A 22,117-nucleotide genomic window follows, 5' to 3' on the forward strand; every position below is an offset into this window, starting at 1 on the left:
TTGGAGAGGTGTTAATACCTGGCCAAAGAGCGATCTGTCCTAATGAGGCCCTTTTGGTGCCACTGTTAAGTAAATATGCTCTAATGCCTTTGCAGATAAGTCGCTAGCACTGTATAAATATTGATTAACCTTAGGAACTCTGTTTTGCTTGTCACCAGAAGGTTAAGGTATGAACAGGTTATAGTCCGTCTCTGCAGGAAAATTGTGGTCGTGGATACTGTCTAGCAGACAAAAGCCTGATCATGATTCTAAGGTGAAATTAACCCTATTCCAAATAAAAATAAGGACAGGTTTTTTTATAACAAGAAACCTTAAAACTAGTTGCTGAAAGGCCCAAAGTAAGTGTACTGGGCATTGCTTTGGAAAAAAAGAGAGGCTCTAGCTCAATGGCAGCTGCTTGACTTGAAGCAGTGATTTTATCCAGAAAAGTGTGGCCTGTGGTAGGCAGGACATGATTGCATTGCTGCTTTTTGGCCTCACAAATTGTAGCTGACTGAGTTTTTTCAGAGCTCCCACTTCCACAAGGTTCTGACTCTAAATCTTAAACTCTGTGAGCGCATGCCTTAACTGTGGTAATTTTCCACTGAATGCTACAAATACTTCCTTTTATTGTTTTTCTGCAAGGACAGAGGAGGTGGAATGGTCTGTTGGTTTGTAATGGATGATGGCTGAGATTGGGAAGATATATTTCTTCCCAAAAAACATCACAAAAGGAAATGACACTTTCTGTAATGCTCAAGTCTCTTCTAGTCTAATTTAAAGCTCTCATAATTGCTTGTGTTTCATAAGAAAAACTTGTTTCTCGGGGTGTCCAAAAAACAAGGTGTGTCAGATTTGTGTGGCATTGTGCACTGAAACCTGTTTTGTGAAGCTGTGCATTAGCAGTGCCAGGTTAGGTGTGAGTTTGCTACAGCAAAGGTAGGAAACAGATAGTTGTTTATAGCGGGCCGATGGTGATGTTTCCTGATGATGATTAGTTTAAACTGGTGCTTATACTGTCCTTACAGTTCAGTGTAGTCTCTCTTTGTTCACTCTGGTCTGCTTATTCGGTTTAGTCACCTTTGGTATCTTGCTTACAGAGCATTACTTTGGAAGAAAACTTGGTTTCCTTTGAGCATAAAGCGCTGAATGCCTGCTTGGCGTTTGCATATGGTTAATGGCTGGTGCTTGTAACATTAAAGGCAAAAGTTAAGGTAAATAAGGGTAATCTGAACACACTCTGAGCTTGTGCTGATCTGAACACAGGACGCTATGAAATGTGTAATAGTACAATAAGTCTTTGCATGTTTACTCTCACACATGCTGCTGCAGCAGCACTCTCATCAAGCTATGCCAAACTTGTTGGCAAAAAGTGTCAATATGGCTATCCTTGCAGGAGGGAAGAGGAACCAGTGCAGAAGGAAGAGGTTTGTAGCTTTTCAAGTTTTTTGAGTTGTTTGCACCTGGAAGTAGGACCCTGACCTTGAAAGGACAGAAGGAGGTAGATCAGTCCTTATTGTCCTAGCAAAAGGCACTCGGTCCCTGAGAAAGCCAGCTGACCTGTCAAGTAGGTAGGTTATCCTCCAATGGAGATGGTGCCTTTCCAGTGTCTCAGAGTGGATTTTTCTACTTTCCTTGCTGAGCACAGTTATGTACGCTTTACTTGCATTCTTTCCTAGCATTCCTAAATGCTAGTGCCGTCTATTGAATCTGCTCATGCAAATATTTATCAGATTTAGCAATTAACATTTGAGATTGAGATGGCTTACAAAATATATGTTTTGAGTGTTTTTTTATAGGTAGTTGAATGTACTTGATGAGAGGCACAATCACTCTGTTATTAGTATGCTACCTTGTTAACATTTTTTCTCTGTTGATTTATTTAAGCCACCTTATTGCCTATACATTGACAGACATTATTTGTAATGTTGTGTGTTTACCCACAGATGTAAGTGGTAATGTAGTTGTTAAAGGATGTAGGTATGAGTAACAGAAGGGCCTTTCAAACCTTCAAATTACTGCAGACAGTGTAGCTGCTGGTGCAGCAAGCAAAGCGGGACCTCAGAAATGGACAAAAAAAATAGACATCCCATCCACCTACCTTGAAACTCCTCACCACTTTTAAGTTGTCAGACCCCACCGATGTGGCACTGTCTAAATGACTAACCTTGGAAGTGCACCTGACACTTTGGACAGGATATCAACTGCTATGTCATATCCTTGCACCATGCAGAAAGATGATCTGTTCTAGACCAGAGGGTGCAGGTTTTCTGCGATGTCATTAAGCCCTTGAATGGTTCTAGTGTAACATTCAAGACAGAAGCAGTGTCATTTTGAAGTTTCCCAGCTGTCTGCTCTGGTATTTTGGGTTATTTTATTTTCTTCTTTGAACAACTCTTTCCATGTTCTTGAAGGTTAATATTAGACTAGTGCACATATAGCTCTCGGCTAGTTTTCACTTTAAGTTAGATATTGAGGCAGTCTGCATACAAGAAAGCAGTCTGCATGCAAAAAAGAGTTAAGAAAGAAGTATTTCTTATTGTAGCAGGGATTGTTGTTCACAGTGTCTCTGTGACAGTTTCTTCTGGAGGACTGACTCTTGCATCTTGTTGCAAACTTCTGTATAGGAGGCAGTTTAAGACCTATTCCTCTGTACCACCCAGAAGGATAACAATATAAAATAACTTAGAAAACAGTAAACAACAACTGCTAAGAAAGAAGGAAGCAGGTGAGAAGCCTGTGTGCCTTGCACTTGTGATCTTTTGTCTATTTTGGATCAATTACTGTAGCTACATGAACAGAAGAAACAAAGGTACTTGTCAGCAGTCTCATACGATGCAATATCTACTTGCATCAAAAATAAAGATTGAAAGGGACCATCCAAACCATGAAGTCTTATCTCCTGAAATCACAGATCACCATACAGTGGAGACTTAATAGAGATTTGTTTACTGTAAGTGCTCTAATTGAAGAGCACAAGGCCTGTGTGTTCTGCACTGTTGTGCTCTCCCATATGTTATGAGGTGTCTGTTCTACTGAAGACTTTGCAGTGGTGTCTTGGTTGAAGTCACAAAGTGATGGTTCCCATGCTCATCGGATTTGGTTCAGCTTGGTAGACTGGTTCCACATTCAAAATGGAGTATGAGTACTGAAACATTCTGGTAAAGTGACTTACTGTAAGTAACATACTTAGCCAAGACGGAATCTATTCTCAGAGTTTGTGTTCTTTTAATAGTTTGTATTCTGTTCTTTTTTTTTCATAAGCTTGCTCATCTGAACACGTATGCGGTCCTTCTGCATATGAACGGGTAATTTTCCCATCCTTGGTGATAAGCAAGTAATCTGGGGGATCAAAATATACTTTCCTGAAGACTCAGTTGAATAAATGACTAAACGTTTCTATGATATTAACTTGGTCTCCACCCTCTCAATCTTATTCTGAAGGAGAAGAAACTGCATTTGTCTCTTTGGCAGCAGATAACAAGCAGGTGGTTCAGAAATCTCCACGCTTTTGTGGGAAAGACTAAAGTATCTTTCAGAGATGACTTCACCACAAACGCTGTAGAGATTTAAGAGACATCTTCCTTTTTTCTTTTTCCTTGTCTATATTTCCCTTTAGTGTTTTCTCTTTATTCAGTTATTGACTTATGAGCTAACAAAATCCCTCACAGGACCAAATCTTCCCTTAATCCCAGGGTAAGCATCCTGAATAGTTGAGAACTTGCTGTTTCTTCCAAAAATCCATGACTAAGCAAGGAATTATGTCTTTCTGGTTTTTAACATCCCTTAAAGGGATATGGTAGTACTTTGGATTTGCTGAAATTGATAGGACTCCTGCCAGCACCCTGACTTTAAAGAGGAGTTGAGATACCATTGCTTAGTGTGCTAATGTAATGGGAGAGTGAGAAGCACATGATGTCTTTTAAAGAGGTCTGCAACCCTTTGCCCGTCTATGATTGTGATTTGGGACAAAAAAAAAATAAAAAGGTGATCTCACCTTTGTTGTTACAGGGCATTTCTTCCTTTCCTGTGTAGCAAAAGCTACTTCAAGTATCACATTTAGCTTCCATTTTGCAGGAGAAATTAATCTCCTGTCCCTGTTCTTCAGCTTTATATGACTGTATGCAAGGTAGTGACCAGGTATCGGAAGAGGCTTTTGTCTAGGTCATATCATGTTCTCCACCAGAGAAAGCAACGGATTTGTCTTGTTCTCCTTCTGTAGTCCTGATTTGGCCTACAGGCCAGCAACCGAGCCATGGTGAACCATGGGAGAAGATGAAAAAGTCTTATTAATCGGAATCCCAGGATCTCACCATTTCACAGCATCACTGAGCCTTTTCCAGAACTGATACCTTCTGATAGAACATGTTTAGGACTTTCATCCTTCCCTTGAGTGGGAATACATTGCTTTGTGGTACATTTGCAGCGCTGCCAAAGATACAGTCCTTTGAGTAGACTCCTTTAGCATTTTCCTTAAAACTGTTTGCAGGGGCTTCTCTTCAGCGGGATGTTCTGTTGTGCCATAGTTGATTATCTCTTTCAGTGTGTGCTTTTATTCACAGTAGATTCTTGTGTTGTTTTGGTGTGTAGGCTGGGCAGTAAGTGAGAAGAGACTTGTTCCCTTTAATGAGTACTTCACCAAGGGACTCTGGGGTAAGTGTTATCATCCTGGCATAGAAACTGCAAGATTATGCTGTCTGGGAAAACTGATGCAGGAGTGCTTACCTGTGTAGTCTGATGTGTCTGTTGGCTTGCGGAGTTGCAGGGAGTCAAGCAGGACAAAGAAATAAATTGGCAGTTTATTTCCTTTCTTGCAAGATCTTGTCAAATTTTGATCTTAAAAGCCTTTGGGAATCCTGCAAGAGCAGCTCTGTTGCTGTTCAGAAGAGCAATTACTCCCTTGGGAAGAAAATGTGGATTCAACATAGGATGTAAATGCTTCCAGACAGGAAAAGTGCATGGTTGAGAATTGGATGTCATTTTTATGCTGGTTGTGGTTTATGCTCATCTGACCACAAGTCAGATTTCTCATCCCCTGGAGACAGGGAGCCTCTTATGAGACAGTAAGATGCCTTTTGGACTGTGTTTGAGAGTTGTCATTTTACTCAGCTGACAGTAAAGGTACTGTGAAATTTCCACCATCTGTTGTTTCCTCCTCCCCCTTCCAATCCTGTAGCGTTTTGCGCATATACAGTGATTGTTGTTAGGTAAGATCTTCCCAAGTCCATTTTACATATGAGTTTTGCACGTAGGCAGTGGTTGTGGTTAGGTAAGATCTTCCTCAGTCCATTTTGCATATAAGTCTGTACAGGCTCACAGTTGTCTTTAGAAGACTGCATTTCTGTGGGAGGTTTTCACCAGGTCCTTTTGAAAATTCTTTGTCAGTTGTCTGTCATTTCAGTATTGGTGTGTCCTTCACTTTTGTAATATCTCTAACTACATATAACTAAACATAGCACTAGATCTTGTGCCTGGAAATAGAGAAAAGAGCCTGTACCATGTGGGCAGTTGCTGGTTTTGTGGCTCTGAGCTGAAGTTATGTTAGATTAACTGATCTCAGCCCAGCTACTGAGGCTCAGAAGGTGTTTGAGTTCAAAGCTCGCCTATTCACAGAACTCTGCGTGAAAGCAGAAGCTGTTAACTTGGAACGTACTTGAGATTTTCATATATGGAAAATGTTAGGAATGTATACCCCTATTCAGAGATGTCAAACCTTGTTTGATATGGGGGTCTTGAGATGGTCCGTAAGATAAAGTTGGCTGAGTAATAGACCTTTTTGTGGTGATCCATGAGAAAATCAAGGGGTTTGGCTCCCTGTTGTATCTATAACGTTTCTTTGGCAAAACTTAGTAGCTATTCTGAAATCTGAAATGAATACCTGGATTTCACAGAGGTTCCACCTCAGAAATCAGTACTTTGGGAGATTTCTGACATGGACTGATTTTCCCATGTCATTGGTAATACCTTGGAGCTATTTCTGACTGTACCTAGCACTCCAAGGCACTCTCATCATTTATTTTCTTCCTGCTAAACCCTTCTTCTCTCTCCTCCAAAGGAATTCAGTTCTGCTAGTTTGTGGTAGCATTTTGCTAAGTTGATGGTAGTCTTAGAAAATTACAGTATATTTATTATAGGATATGTATAGAGTTCATTTAGCAAGTAGGTTAGACACAGTAGATTTGTTTGGAGTGATTTGTTTTCAGTGAGGTACTACACATTCTGCAAGGCCACAATCTGCAGCTGAGATTTTAGTTTTAGTGGAGGAATGACCTTGAAGTTGTATGTGTACTGCAGCTTCAATGTGCTGCTGCAGGGCAAAAACACTAATGTAATCCCATGTTTTCGTGGGTTCAGACGGTTGAGAAGGAATCAAAATTAAAATAGCTAGAATTTCTTTAACTTTCTACTTCTGGGAACTGAGGGTTGTGGGGAGTTTTATGCAATTACACTGAATTGCTTCTGAGAGACTAATATGGGGAAGTTTGTCTTTTTCCTTGGGTTTAGAGTTTTGGGTTTTTTTTTGGTTTTTTTTCCCTTCATAAGTAAAATGTTTCACGCTCATTTTGTAATTAAGCACTAAGAGTCAATTACTTATAAGGGTTAACAAGAGGGATTTTTGGTGCATGTGAAAAAAATGTTATTACAACATCAGGTGCATCTAAGTATTTGAAAAGGTAAACTTTGCAATGCCATATTATCTGTTTCTCTTGATGAATGGCCTCAATTTGTGCGAGGGCAGGTTCGGATTAGAGATCAGGAAAAATTTCTTCACTTGAAAGAGTTATCAGGCACTGGTAGAGGCTGCCCAGGGGGGTGGTTGAGTCACCATTACAGGAGGTATTTAAAAGAAGAGTGGACGAGGTATTCAGGGATATGGTTTAGTGGTGGGCAGGTATGATTGGACTTGATCATATCAAAGGTCTTTTCCAACCAAACAATACCATGATTCTACAAACACAAGAAAAAAGATTGTGAATCTTGCATTGTCTGTATGGCAGATTTTTATTGTTGAAGCACATTGAAATAAAATTCAGCTGCTCCAATTTCAAGGATATGAATTTGCTTTCCAAGTATAAAGTTTTCTCTTTTTATGAGCATAAGAAACAGTTAAAGTTACTTAATACGGTACTTGTGGTTTAATACTTACTATGCAGCTGCTGTAATTTTTGCTTGCGTATAATTACTCTGTAATTACAGCATTATTGAAATCAAAATGGGAAATAGCACTACATGAAAGTAAAATGTTCTCGTCTTCGAAGCTGTGTGTCTAAACTAATTGTTTTTCTTGAGTATCTTGACATTAGCTAGACTGTAGACATTTACATAGCAGGGTAATTCAGCTCCGAGTTAGGTTAACTATTGTAGTATATACAACCAAGGATATAGTTCGCAATCAACAATAAAAGGGGAGTGGGGATGGTGAGGTGTCAGAGCCTGCTCTAGCTGGGACTCTAACTCAGACAGTTGCAATGATGACAGTTGTTGGTTGCTGAGTGGAGTGGTGAGAAACTGTGCCTGAGGGCACCAGGTGCCTGGGGTGGCAACTCCAAAATGCACGTACTGTCCCTCTGCAGTGACCCAGTGAGCAGCAGTGGGTCTGAGAGACCAAAGGGGCTTCTGCAACCCTGGAAGGTTGAAGCACCAGGCATCACAAAGTGGAGACTGAACATGCACCGGGCCACTGACCCATTCCAGATGCCCCTGCCCAGAGCAACAAGAGAGCATATGCCAAAAGGAACTTTCCAGAGCAACTCGCAGCTCATGCGCAGGGTCCTGTGTCAATCACTGTCCCAGGGTGCGTCAGATGTGGGGACCTGGGAAGCTATAAAAGGCAGACTGGCATACAGCACATCATCAACCCACTGACCTTGGGTGTGTGTGTCTACAGATGAAGACATTGCAGGCTCCAAGGGAGGTGGAAAAAAAAAAATTAAAAAAATCTTACTTTTCCTGTCCTTTTCCTACTCTCCCCTTTCTCTGCTGGTCTCCAACGTGTGAAACCACATTTCCTGTGGTTCAAACCAATTAAGTTGCCTCTTTGAGTCCTTTGCGGATGATTGTTATCAGGGTTTGTTGGGCATTTGGTTGCTGGTGGTGCCTTGTAAAGTGTTAATAAAGCTGCTGTTGTTTGGAGTCCTCTGGGCTCCTGTGTGGTTGCCCTGGGTGGCATGTTCCCTCCAGAGTAGTTGAAGAGGGTTTGTGGTTCCCTCCAGAGTATTCGAAGAGGGTTCCTTCGTCAGTCTCGTTTCCCGAGTTGGCAGTGGAATGTGTTTGCCTGTTCTCACAAGACGTGAGAGGGGTGAAGAAAGAAACTGCGTAGACAGAAGTACTTATGGCACCTGATTTTCTGTAGATCTATCCATATAGAAAGGCAAAGGCAGCAGCTACTGTGGCTGAGTTTGAATCCCACATTGGGGTTTTTGCTCGTTGTGGCCATCTCTTAATGCTTTCTGCAGGCAGCAGTTTCTCTGAAGTGTGTGGAAATATCATTATCTTGGCCTCTCTCTGGCTTGTTTGAAATTGGAGGTGGTTCAGGAAGGAACCCCCGGATAGACGAAGTGTGCAGTTTCATTGCTGCAGAGGAACAACCTCAGCTGTCTTTAGGAAGAATACACTGGGAGGTTTGGTTAGCCTTGTCCCAGGATCATCTGCCATGGGTTATTCACAGAGCTGAAGGATGGCGTTTTGTGAAACAAATAGTTTCTACACATTGTATAATATGTTTCTGTAAAGCTCGCAGGTAGTGGCTAAAGTAGGGTATTTGAGGACTTGAGAAGGAGCTAGCTGGCTATTAGTAATACAACCAGGTGCAAGACTGAAAACAAAGAAAAACCCACACACCAAATTTCTTTCAGTTTTTAGGTTTTAGGTGTCAAGCTAGGCCAGATTTTTTCTGTATGGTAAATTGCACACCTGCTGTTTACTGAAGGGTGGGTTGGGATTTATTTGCAACTTTATTGAAGGTTTTTACAGGCTTTTATTTTATGTTTTGCAAGTTATTGATCTGATCTATGTAGTCGTATCTCATTTCTAACTCTTTCTTATGAGGATTGTGCACTTCTTGGGTCGATACCTGTGTTTCTGGCTTTTGCTTTCCCCTTTCCTATTAAAGACTGACTAAATGAAGTCTTATAGAGGCCCTGGTCAAGTTTAGTGTCTCCTTGTACCAATCACAGTGCAAAGATACCTGATGATATTGTCTCAGCAATGGAATTAATTTTGTGGAAGTACATGACAGTTCAGGCAGAGTTTGAAGTCCAGAGGGAGTTTCTCAGTGTACAGGGCTCTCTAAATGCTCTGTACATTTGCTTGTATCCCAGCTGGCAGATATGTGCTCTTCCTTCCTCAAGTGGAATGTGCTTTTTGGTAAATGGGTTACTTGCAAGAAGAGTTATTTCTCCTGACAGTATAAGTTATTGTCACACTTCTTTTTCTGTCCTCAGCAGACCTGATGTAGCCAAAATGCTATCATTGTACGGTAGTCTTACAAATATTTCAAGATGAGTTTTGTGATATCAAATTTTTAAAACAATCCCATTTTTCTAGCATTCCATCCCACTTTCCATAATTCCCTGTCACCCCCAAAACAAAAACATTTAATTGTTCTGTTTTATTCATCTAAGCAGATCTAAATACTGCCATTGCAATATTTTTCTTCCAGTGTTCTTAGTGGCATGACAGATCTCTTAATTTTAAAACTATTTTTCGAAGTGATAAGTAGCAAAATACAAGTATAATTAAGAAGTCTATGAGAATAAAAGATAGGAGTAATTCACACAGTCTGGTGCAATTTTTACATCTCTGACTTGGTGATACATTTTCCCTGCACATATGTATATGTACATACAAACACTGCTTCACTGGCCAGTGTGTCCGCTGTAATATGGACTTTGCTTTCTTATGGAGGGTAGATTGACTTCAGCAAAGAAGTGCTTGTGACAAACAGTCTTGTGTGCCCGTAAACATCCTGGTAATGTGGTCATTTTGAAAAGCAGCCTATAATCATAAGTCTCTAAAGAGAATCTAATTGAAGAAATACCATGTTATGATATTATTTGCTGTAATAGCTGTGGGCGAAAGAAAAGGAAGAAACCAATGACGTTTCTTGTATTTCTCTGTGTGTGTGTGTGCTCACAACACATTTTAAAGGAAGTATTTGTGTACTAAATATGTGTCTGTGTAATTATTTTGGGCTTGGCACATATAGCAAATACAAAATAAGTGGTCCTTTATAAGCTTTCAGCAAAAGAGCAGTAGTACACAGAGTTGAAGTACCTTGCTTATGTTTTCATTGAAAAATGTGTGGTTAGTAATCAAGGTTTATGTGCTATATGTTCTCTAGTATAAGTTAATTTGTTAACCCTGCAGTATTTGGTCTGGATATGCAAGACTCAAATTTCTTAATGTTTTCAGCCAACTTCATTTCTATTTTACTCACTTTCTTTGTCTGCTTGATGTTTGCATGGAGTGCCATACATACATGAGTCATGGAATAGGCAGCAGACACCACAGTGAGGACTACAGAATAAAAATGTACCTTCAAAGTGAGCATATATTAATTTTTTTTCAAGGGTATTTTTGACAAGCATAGCTTTGTTGAGACATTTCTTTGTGTGGGAGTGTTCGCCTCAGTGTTGCTTTTCCCCACACATGAAAATAAACCACAGGCTTTTAAATATCCTGAGAAAAGTTTCTTCAAAGAAAGATCAAAAGTCTTTATTAACGTCTGAGGAAGCTGTATAGCTGCCTGTCTTGTGAACTCATGTCTATGGAAAGCTGGCTAAGACAATCAAGATCATTATTCCATTGATTTGATCATTTGCAGCCTACTCTGGAGATGCCTTGTTTGGAGAAGAAGGTGGAGGAATATAGAGATGTCCCCTAATTTTTAACAAGACAGACGTGAATAAAAACTTTGTAGAATGAACTCTTATTATTTTTCCCACTAAATTGTGTGGGATGCCCTACTTCAAACAGTTGTTTTTAGCAGAGCGAGTTCAAGAGTTCTGTGTAAGAGTGACTTGATTGACATTTTTAAATATGCGATTTTATCTGCTTTTGTGGCTATAGAAGTTATGTGAAATGTCCAAATACAGCTTTGGGGCTTCACAGAAACTGTAGATCTGCTTTTTTTGTTTGTTTGTTTATTTGCTAGATTGGTTTTGTTTAGATTTGTCCAAAAATCTTTTTTCATCTGATTTTGCATCTAAGCAACATGGAAAACATAGTGGCCAAGCTTTGGAAGTTTGTGAACTTCTCCCTAATCTGGAATTCCCCACGTTTTAGACAGCTTTCAGGAAAACTGATTAGCTTTTGTTCTTCCTAAGCCCTGGATTTTCTTTCTTATGTTCTTCTTCATGTCTGTTTCCCTTCATGAACTGCATCTTTTATACTTCAGACCAACTCTTTGTGTCCTATCTGGTAGTGGAGAGTACTTAACTTATAGAAGCTGTTAAGAATAGCATTTCTCTTTAGGAGGATTTTACTGTTTTTGCAGTGCTGGCAGGAATCATCTATGAACAATGCTAGGTAGGACTTTAGGCTTATCATTTGGTTTTTTTTTCCTTTCTGCTCTGTTTTCTTGGTGTTTCTTGTTTTGTGGCTGTTTTTTGTTTGTTTGGGTTTTTTTGTTGTTGTTTTAAAACAAACTATCTCATAACATCTCCATCAATGACTTGTGGTGCTATCTCGAAATCAGACAGTTACTTTTTTGCGTTTATCTGATGAGAAATGAAATCACTCAGGTTTGTTTGCTAGATTTCAGGGGTTTCTTCTAGCTGTGGACTAGATTTTCTTTATATATGCTGAAGGTTGGATCTTTATTACTTTCTGTGATTTGGCACTTTGTGTTCTTAAATTGGAGAAATACTGAATTTTTCTTTGTGTTCTGTAATACAGGAAACAGTGTGATTTAATGTTATTTTGTCTTTGCTTTCTTTTCTCGTTAATGATGATACCCAAGTATGTATCAGCAAGCTAAGATTTTTTTTTCTCATTGTGATAATCTGTAGTTGTGCAAGAAATCTGTTCTGGCATTTTACTTATCCAAGTGTGACCTGTGGATGGCCATGGAATATTCATCACACCACACCCCATGCCCACGTTTTCTATATTGAATACCCAAAAGGAAAAAATGGATAAATTAGATAAATATCCAAAATCAGTTTTCAAGGGAGTTCAATGAGAACACAATCTGTCTTGGGTTTCCAGTCCTCTCACTGCAACTTTTCTAAGCAGATCAGACCTTATTTCCTATTGAAAAGAGATTTTAGGTTTTGGGGTTTAGTGAAGGGAAGGGGCAAATGGCATGAATTCCCTCCTCAGCTCTGAGCCAGAAATACTGAGTGACGGTGCCCTGTATCCCCCTCATCCAACCCTACAAATGCTGCTTGAGCAGTCTCACCATGATTCATGATGACAAGTAACATGATTTGGGAAGACTGCTCTAGTGCCACAAAGTCCTCCTAAAAATTTTTGAAAACTTTTATTTCTAGGCTTTGTTGGAAGTGGAAGTCAGAGTTGCATTGCGGTTTTGAATCAAAATCTCTTTTTGCGACGGGAATGTGAATTTCTGCTTTTTGTTGTTTTGGAGACATTTTCTTTAGTTTACTCTGGCTTTTATTATTTTTTTTTTTTCTACTTAACTTGATTCTACCTGTTAAGATTTTGTGGCAGTGGGATGTTTTTAATTATCTGGTGCACGTTCACCTCCACACAAATGAACACAAAGGAAACGTGAGCTTCCAGGTAAATTTCCAAGTCAGCTTTGTAGTTAATTTTGAGATTTTGAAGTTGGGTTTTTTTTTTGTTAAGATTGATTTTTGCCTTAAATAAGCCAAAGAAAAATTATGACTTTGAGTGGTGGCTCATAGTTTTTTATATTGTTCATTTTAATTGGTGACTGTGTCTGCCAGGAAAATGTGACAAGCAGAGTTTGAAAAGTAACTGTACACAGTGAAATTAATTTTTGTGTGCATTCAGATTATAGGTTTTATTAGTCATGACTTTCGTTATTATTTATTATAACAGCTTACAGTTTCGAACCTTCGTATCCCACAGGAATATGCCCTGTTCTGATGACGCAACTTTGGAAAATGCAATAAAAATGGACTGGAAACCACAATTTTCTAATAGGAAGTTTCTTAAAATTTAAATTGCCTCCTCACAAAAGAAAGGAAGTAGAATGGAGATCAGTGAGCCAGATAGGTGTACCTCCTCTGAGTCCCTGGCTATGCTTTAGTCTGCTTTTTGTTTTTTCCCTCGTGTTTGAAATTTGGTCTCGAGGCCATCATCTGTGCTTTGACATCGGGCAAATTGGGGAAATTTGTTTATTCCTTTCATTGCTACATAAGGACCCCACAATTTTGCTACGTGAGGTTCATACATAAAGGCAAATGTTGTTGAGTTGTGGTTGCAGCTGTGACTTCACCCTGGTTTTGATTATACTGTAGCTGAGCCTTCGGCAGAGGGCGGGGGGCAATGCATGTTCAAGAGGTGGCTGGGAGCACATTCTGTTGTTTGTTCCTCTCTTTGTTTTTCTCCTTGTTCAAATAAAATATGGGTTTTCCCAGGTGTTAGCCCAATGGCTAGTGTGAGTTGAGGAAAGGGATTTTGCAGACATTAACAGATACATCTATACAAATTTTTTTGAGGTTCTGATATTCATAGAAGTCGTCAGGAAACACTGAAGTCTGGATGCCTTCTTTCCTATCTGTACCTTTCTAAAGGCCTCTCTGAAAGGCCCAGTTTTAAAACTCCTGTTCTTCCTTTGGAAGAATGGTAAATAATAACAAAGCAAAATCTTGGTATTCCCTAGTTTAGTTGCTTGGTGCCAATTGTCCTGTGTTTTGCTGGAGCTCTATTATGTGTGTGTTGGTGCTGGAGAGAGCTTGTCCATCTGTCTTTATGATGGCTAGTGACAAACAGTGTGGAACGAGGCAGAGGCAAGGTGGGACCCAAGGGATGCAATAGAGACCCTTCTGTTGCCTGTGTTTCACCCTTCAGTTGCTGTGGGAAGATCTGGGAAAGAATTGCTCCCTGAGCAGCAGGTATCATAAATGCGTTGATCTGCCAGGTTGGAGTTGCTTTTTTGGTCTCAGTGGCAATTACGGTATGTTTCTACTGGTGTTTTCCTGCCAGCTCGGGACAGATCTGCAGTTGTTTTAGGTGTATTAAGGAGAGCATGGACAGGTGACTATGAACGTTTGCATATAATATGCAAGTCTTTCCTAGCAAAGCAATGAGTCGTGGCCTGCAGGCACAGAGGGCCTCCTTAGAGCTGCTGCTTAGTAAGAATTCACTGAAGTTATTTTATCTGAAGGTTCCCATACCTTTTCTAAACATAAATAATGATAATTTATTATACATGAAGTTAGCAGATAAATGCCGCTTCTGAAAATACCTGTGCACCACATCACCTGAACATATTCTCCTAATTCTGGGTTATATGGGTACAGACGTCTCTCCTAGTCATAAGTGAAAAAGGCACTGCCTGGTGAAACTTCTGATGGATAAGTTGGCTTGTGAACATTTGCTTATCATTAAAAAAAAAAATAATAAAAAAATTAAAAAATTCCATAGTAGAGCCATTTGATTTCTGTGGTTGTAAAGGAGTCATTTTAACAATCAGCAGGTGTGTGTGTAGTGATCATATGTTCACATGCATTAATAATATATACGTTATTTTTCCAAGAGGATAATTTTTCTTATCTCTCTGTTCCGATCAATTCTGTTTTGAGTGATTGAATAAATATTTAAGAAGCATTAACAGTGGAGTGGGTTTACCTTGATTAGTATGATACACAGCTCTGAATAGCTAGTTGTTCCTCTATGTGCAAGCAATCCTATTTGAGGAATGATCACAGAACCCAACAATTTTCTGTCACCAAAATGTTAAATTTTCTGCTAAAATAAAGTTTTTGAGATAAAGGAAAGGCTTTTAAGTGAAAGACTAGAGAATCTATCCTGCATCATTTAATACCAAATACATAGTAAATATCAGAGTGCATATGGTGGGACTCTTCAAGCTTTCCTGGTGCAGGCAGGTCTGCAAAACTCTGTGGGGCTGCATGTGTAACATTACGGGGTTGGGGACTGTATTTTGTGACTCACTGCTAGTAAAACTCTTGAGTACAGGTATTTGCCTTTAAGTATAGTCTTGCCAGGCTCAAATTATAGCATTTTTAAAGATTTATTATTAACACAAGCATATTCATTAATTAAGGAAACAATATAGAGACAGTAAGTTGTTTTCTCCTTACTTTAAAATTTAGATATTTTCTTGCCATATAGCCTTAAAAAAGAAGACAATTGGGTCTTCTTGGGAATGGGAAGCCAAAACAAATTAATTCACTGGGATAGAAGAAGGGAAGTTATTTTTGTAATACTTGAGAAGTAAAACTGACTCTCCTGTTTGGCTCTTAGAGTTAGAACTAAAGGGAAAATAAGGAAGAAATGCATGTGCCTGGTAACAGTGAAGTAGATGGTGGCTCATAACAATGGTAATGACAACAGCAATACCATTTTATCATGCATGTTCATCATTGTTTCCTTACGTTGCATGGGTCTGAGACATACTATGTAGGTTTATACTCAGACCATTTGCATAATGAAATTGGTTTTGTTGTAGTTTCAGCTTCAGGCAAGTTAAGCTGCAGAGCTCAAACTTGCCCATGTCTTTAAGGTTAGTTAGTGTTTTATTTTGAATATATATGGTTCCGAGCAAATGCTTCAACAGTAAATAGTACTTAAGCATCAGGAATTGTTTCAGGGAACTGAATCAAATTGGAATAATTTTAGTATTTATTTCCACCAATAAGCTGAAAGAATAGTAAAGTTAAGTAAAATCTTTGAAAACAGCCTTTTGCTAATATATGTATTAGTTTTAGTGTTGCTTTATTTGAACAGTGATATTTACAACTTCTGCATGTCCTGTTAGATCCCAGACTGGTTTCTTAATTGCCACTGAAAAAATAGGAGTGATCATTCAGAAACCTGATCAGCTCTACCTTGCTGCATCTACATTGTTCATTTCAAAATGAAGTTGTTGTATAAGAGGGTGTTACGGTGCGCTGCATTTCTTCAGAGCCTGAATGATAACAAAGCCTCATGGCAAATTCTGGTACTTGGTGGTGTTCATACATCTCTCAAAGCAACTTTATCCTGATTGATATTCTTTATGTTCTGTGATGAACAGGTTTTGTCAGAGATGTGTGGAGGTCTAAGGATTTGGATTAGATATAATTCAGTCTAGCAAGTTGAACTCGATCCTAAATGATTACTATTGTTCAGGGCCCGTAAAAATAGTTTGGAGGCTTAATCAGAACTACAGTAATAAATGTAGTGAGCAAGCTTTGGAAAAAAAAAAATCAAGAACAGAATCCTATGAAGTTATACAGGCCACCTGTGCAAGACGTAACCCTTCAGAGGTTTAAGGCCGTCTTCCCAAAGGACTTGTGCAATGCTTGTAAGAAATAGCTTTGTCCAGTTTGCAGCTGTTAAGCATGAATCCTGGTGATCTGCTCCCCAGCTTGGCAGGTACAACAAAGGCAGCAATTTTGGCCATTTTCTAACTGCTGGAGTTTGCTTCTAGGGTACCTCAGGTCCTTGCCATGCTCCGCACCCCAGAGCAGGCAGCCCTGCTTGGCTTCGAGGTTGCTGCCCTGCGCCTCTGCACCTGCTAACAGGTGCCCTGCTAACAGGGACAGAGGGGGTGGCCTGGGAGGGTGAAGGGACAGGAGAATCTGTCAGGAGGGAGGATGGGAGGAAAGAACCCCTTGGCAAAGCACGTGTATGACAGTTTGGGGAAGTGGCTGCCAGTGTTCATGTTTAATCTTTGTTTAATGGAAGCTATGCATGAAGGTTAAGCTAGACAGACCATATGAAAGGCTGTGAATAGCACTGCGCCCTATTGTGGGACATAACAAAGGCTCCTGTGTATTGTTGTATATAAAATATGTATATGTATTTCAAAATGTATAAATATATAAATATCCAAACTCCAGTGTAAGGGCAAAATTTTAAAGGTTGAGACTGTGACACTTAGTAAAAAAAGGATGATTCCTTGTCCATAATCAGATGTCTTAAGATAAATGTTTACTTTTACATAGACAGAGGAGTGTGTAGGAAGGTTTACACACTAGCTGTGCGTACCTGCTTATCCTAGTTGGCTGCAGGTAGTGAAGAGGAATGGGGCTATTGGAGACCACTTCCAGAAATCCAAGACTGGATTCTTGCTCAGGAGAAGCCCTGCTTCTGAAGAGTCTGGTTGGCTGAGTAGCTAAGACTGGGATATGAAACCCCTTCTTTCCCTGTTCTGCACTCTTCCTTCCCAAAGGAATCAGTGTTGCCACTTAAAGATATTGAATTGCTTGTTCAGCGCAACATACAACATACTAGGTTTTGTTTTGATGAAGCTTTGTAGAATTCAGCAGTAAAGGAAAATTGTTAAAATAGATGGCTTGTCAGCATATTTGGTTAGGTGCTTCTGATGATAACTCTGAAAAAAAGTTCTGAGGTTGTTATTAGCAACTGTTACTTAGCAAAGAACACTCATAGGGGATCCTTCTTCATTAGTCTGGGAATACTTCAGCTCAGTCTCTAGCACTGATTAGAAATTATTGAGCTCTACAAAGCACGTAAGCCAAACCAGAAAGCATCATTATGCCTTTGTGTAAACGTATTTTGGGTATTAGATGCAGTTGATTCCAAATCTCTGTAAAATGTAAGGTAGCACCAGATTACCCATGCTGCATCTCATAGAACTACTAGACCATGGCTGTTCAAAGGGCAAACAAAATGTGTCAGAGGCATCTGATTTAGGACTCAGATATCCTGAGCAGCGCACACGAAGTAAATGGAAATAATTATTTTCTCATAGCACGATAATCAAGGGATGCTCAGTGAATCAATTTGCCAGAATACTGAACAAAGTAAAGTACTTCCTTGTGCAGCACATGGTCAAACTGTAGAGGTCAGTGCTACAGGATATTATGGAGTCCAAGGGTATTAGTGCATTCAGTAAGGAGATTCATGGAGGACCAGCTTGGTTGTGGTAGTTTAGCGGGATGTTCTGGAGGCACTCTAATCCATACGTGGCAGCTGAGGGCATACTAGGAGAAGGATCATTCTGTTGATGTTCCTGTTGTTCTCTTTGTTCAAGTGTCTGCTTTTTGACCCCCGTGAAAAAGCTTTTGGAACTAATTCATCTTCTGGCTTTCCTTATACATTTATCCTGTAGCATGGGTGAGACTCTAGACTATTAATTCTTCAGTACCTTTTAAAGCTAGGTATTGCAAGAAAACGTATTTCACTCTACTAATTATTTACAGCAGGGAGTCAGGCTAGCTTTGCCCATGTGATACTTTATATATCATAAGTTACAGCTGTCACAAGTCATTATTTCCATTGAGAAGAGTGATTCATCTTTCCATGAGTCGTCAAGAGATCTCACAGTGGGAATGAAATTTTAGCTCATGTCACCATTCTGTAAAAGGAGACATATGGAGACAGGACATTATGTTTGGATACATGTGTTTTCAGTTGAACTGGGTTGTCTTTAAGAACTTTTGTCTCTGAAGTGTTTTGAGCAAATTCAGTGTTTATTTTTCCATGGCTGGCCTCAGTGTGCTAGTTGTGGAGTAAGGTGTGCGCTTCAGCTTAGCCTCTCAAATGTGGCTCCGTCCTGATCAGGAAAACCAGCTTTTAGTGTGATAGAAGGGTGGCTAGGAGATTTCAGGTGTTTTTTCTCCATGTTGTAACTGCTGCTAGTGATACCATCCCAGTCAAATTTTAACTGACAGTACATTTCTGATGTGGTCTTTTGATTGGTCTAGTAGAAATTCGCCTTGCTTTTCTCTAATCACTTGTCAGAGTAGTCTGTTGGAGATGCTGCTTACATGGGAAAAACATCTGGGGCAAGAGCTAAATGCACCATCTCTGCCTTCTGCATTACTGTAACTACATATGAAATTCTGGAAAGAACAGTCATTTGGAGAAGACTATTTCAGGATCTATAAATCAAATATGTCACAAGTTACTTTGCAGTTTGGTTGTATCCATGGTTGATTTTTTTTTTTTTTTTTTAATTGAATTTTTCACTGTGATTGTCGTGTTAATTAATGCTTGGTATACAAACTCAGTAGGGAAGTCTGAATGGAATTTGGAGAAATCTGAAGTCCAAATGTCAGTTTTATAAAGAGAATAAATATGCTAATGAACAGCATCTGTATAAACTTAGGGTAACATTGTGCGTATTTTCAAGTATTGTATTTCTCATGAAGAAATGTCTTTTATGATAATGACACTATGAAGGTTGAATCAAAGGACAAGATTTTGTGAGTGCTTTGAAACTGTGTGCTGTGACAGGATACAGTGCTTTGACCTTTCCTTTAAGAACTTATTTTTGACGCAGTGTTTGTTCCAAATTCTAGTCTGCAAGAGTCAGGACATTGACATCCTTAAATGATTTTTCACAACATAAACCTAGATGCTGAACAACCTCTTTTCCTAGTGCAGAGTCCTTACTATGGAAGTGATGATGGTCAGAGAAGTGCTGTGAGAATGTTTTCAATCACGTTTATCTTTTGGTGCTTCCTGCAGCACACTATGTCTTAAGGAATGGTTGTGGTAAGAGGCAATTAAATTGATGTAAAGACCAAGTTGATTTGACATGTTTTTTAACCAAGTGTTTATTAGTTGAAATAATCTTGGGCGGTTTTTGGCATAATTTATGTTTGAGTGGGAACTTGACTCATTGTCAGAAGTCTGTGTGTATTTGAGCATGTTAAGCTGACATTACCAAATGGATCCGTGGGAGGCTTTTGGCTTACGTTTGTGGAGTATAAACCAAAATCCCTACCTTGCTGCCTCAAGAACCACAAAAATGTTAATAGAAGTCAGAGATACAAGAGAAAAATGTATTCCATATACTCTGTCAACTTGCCAGTACTAACTTTTTCCTTGGGTTGCTTTCCACTACTTTGTTCCATCTACTTTGAGGTATCACAAGGGATGAGACTTCCTCTGCATTCCTTTGGAAATTATTTTGCTGTCCTCATAAGACTTTGTGAAGCTTTTCCATCATTTCTATTTCCTGGTCTTTAGATTTCCAGAGCAGAACTCGCACCTAAACTGTCAGGGTTTGCTGTACTGTTAGCTTTGGCAAAATGATTTAGGCTTCCTTGTTGCTGCTCTCTGCTTGTGTTCAACTGAGTGAACCAGCAAATGTTTGTATGCCTCAAACTACAAGTGTTTTAGGATAGGTATTGTGATACTCCCTGCTGAATGGTGCTGTGAACGTTTTAAATCAGCCTGCATGTATCAGGTGAAGTTGTTAGTTTCTTTTTTTGTATTTTCTTTTGTTTCTCTCAGGCTGGATTTTCTATACAAAGTTGGTGTCTCCTAGATCTTCGTAACCACTTTCCCTTATTCTCCTCTCCAAGACCCCTTCCTCCTTTAACAGTCAAGTATTTCTGCATGTACTTGTTCTAAGGCTTATGAAAAGGCTGATTATAGGCACTTAAAGGTAGATTAAGACGAAGCCAAAGATAAGTAAGTAAAAGCTAAAATTAATCTTTTAAACTGCTTGTAACACTGGACTGTTTTCCCCACTTTGTCAAAGATAGTTTGTACTGAAAGAACATGTTGCTTGTATTTCAACAGTTAGGTGCCAATGTGTACAAAACACAAGATAAACTCAAATGAGTTGTTGTTTGAGCCTGGAGGAACGCGGTAGCTTTTGGAATTGTTTCAAAATCCAAAATATTTCCAGTCTATTATAATTTATTAATTCCCTCTCTTTTTAATTTTATATATATAAAATGAAATATATATTTACAGTAATCATTATAGTTATGGGAAAAAGAAGGAAATTGAGGGCACATGTAAACAACAGTATACATATTTTAATTTTTGGTTTTGGGAAATAGTTTCCTGATTCCTAAGATTTAGTAAGTATTTGCCCTCTGAAGTAGGAATGTAAGCTAATAGAAACTGCAAGGTATTGATTTTCTGGGTGCACCCTTGTGCTAAAACAACAATGACAGAATTACTGGTAAATATATAACACTCAGAAGTTGGTCCTTTCAGGTTTCTGGAGCTGGAAAGGCAGGAAGGTTTGACCATTGCTTAAGGTTTCTGTGGATATTTCTTCCTAATTGAATTCTCAGCACCTGTTCAGAAATTCCGTTGGAAGAAGGCACCTGACAACTTATAAATGCTGAGTAGAAGCTCTGGAAATCTTATGCTGTCCACCCCCTGTTACCCATGTTCTCTGCCAGCTTGCCTGTAGATCTTGTTCCTTTGTCATCTCATTGGCAGAAATATATTATTTGTGGCTTAGAAGAGAAGGGAGGGGAAATGTCTATGAAAATGGACTATTTCCCCCAGTTAGCTAGAGATAAGACTTTTGCCTAGTTCTTAGCAGAGCTTTGTCAACTTGTGTACCTTCTTGAGGCAGAGCTACTGCTTGTGCATTTCAGATGACAGAAATAGCTGAATACAGGTTACTCCTTACTTTTGCTTTTCATAAAGCTTACCTGAGTTTTGACACAAAATATTTCTATCCATTAAAATATGGCCCTAAAACGTATGCAATGATGAGTTCATTTGAGAATTCTTTGTTGGGAACAGCAGTTTTTCTTTGCCCAAGTCTGCGTGTCTCTTCCCTACACTAAATAATGTATTTAAAAAATCTAGCAAAAAATAAACAAAATAAAACCCCAGTCCAATTAATGAGATGCTACATAATTATATCTGCTTAAAGGAAGCATGCCCTGCCATCTTGCTACTTACTTGTGGACTTGTAGACCTTCAAATAAAGCATCCTAACATGCTGCATGCATCTAATGTTTTTGTTTATGGCTTGGGGAGAAAAACAACTTGTTTCATCTCGCCTCTGTTACACCAAGTTCAGCTTTCGGGTCTGTCCCGTTAGTTGTCTGTAACTACAGAATCGGGGAATTTTGTAAAGGTGCTGCTTGTTTCGTATTGCTCATTATCAGTCTTTAAGTCATCTAAAAAGCCAGACCGTCCTTTGCCAGGTACATATGGGACTCTGAGGCAACCTGTAGTTCGACACTGAGATCTGGCTAGTTTGAAAGAAAGGGGACAGGAAAAGGCCTTCTACTGACAATGATGG

The 22,117-nt window shown here is 39.2% G+C and overlaps 1 protein-coding gene across 3 annotated transcripts in view; it reads left to right on the top strand.

The window, feature by feature from the left end:
• Positions 1-22,117, top strand: part of CMSS1 (cms1 ribosomal small subunit homolog) — a 239,890-nt gene that overhangs the window by 86,320 nt on the left and 131,453 nt on the right. The window lies entirely within an intron of this gene.

This window comes from Cuculus canorus, chromosome 1, assembly GCF_017976375.1.
Source record: "Cuculus canorus isolate bCucCan1 chromosome 1, bCucCan1.pri, whole genome shotgun sequence".
NCBI classification, from domain to species: domain Eukaryota; kingdom Metazoa; phylum Chordata; class Aves; order Cuculiformes; family Cuculidae; genus Cuculus; species Cuculus canorus.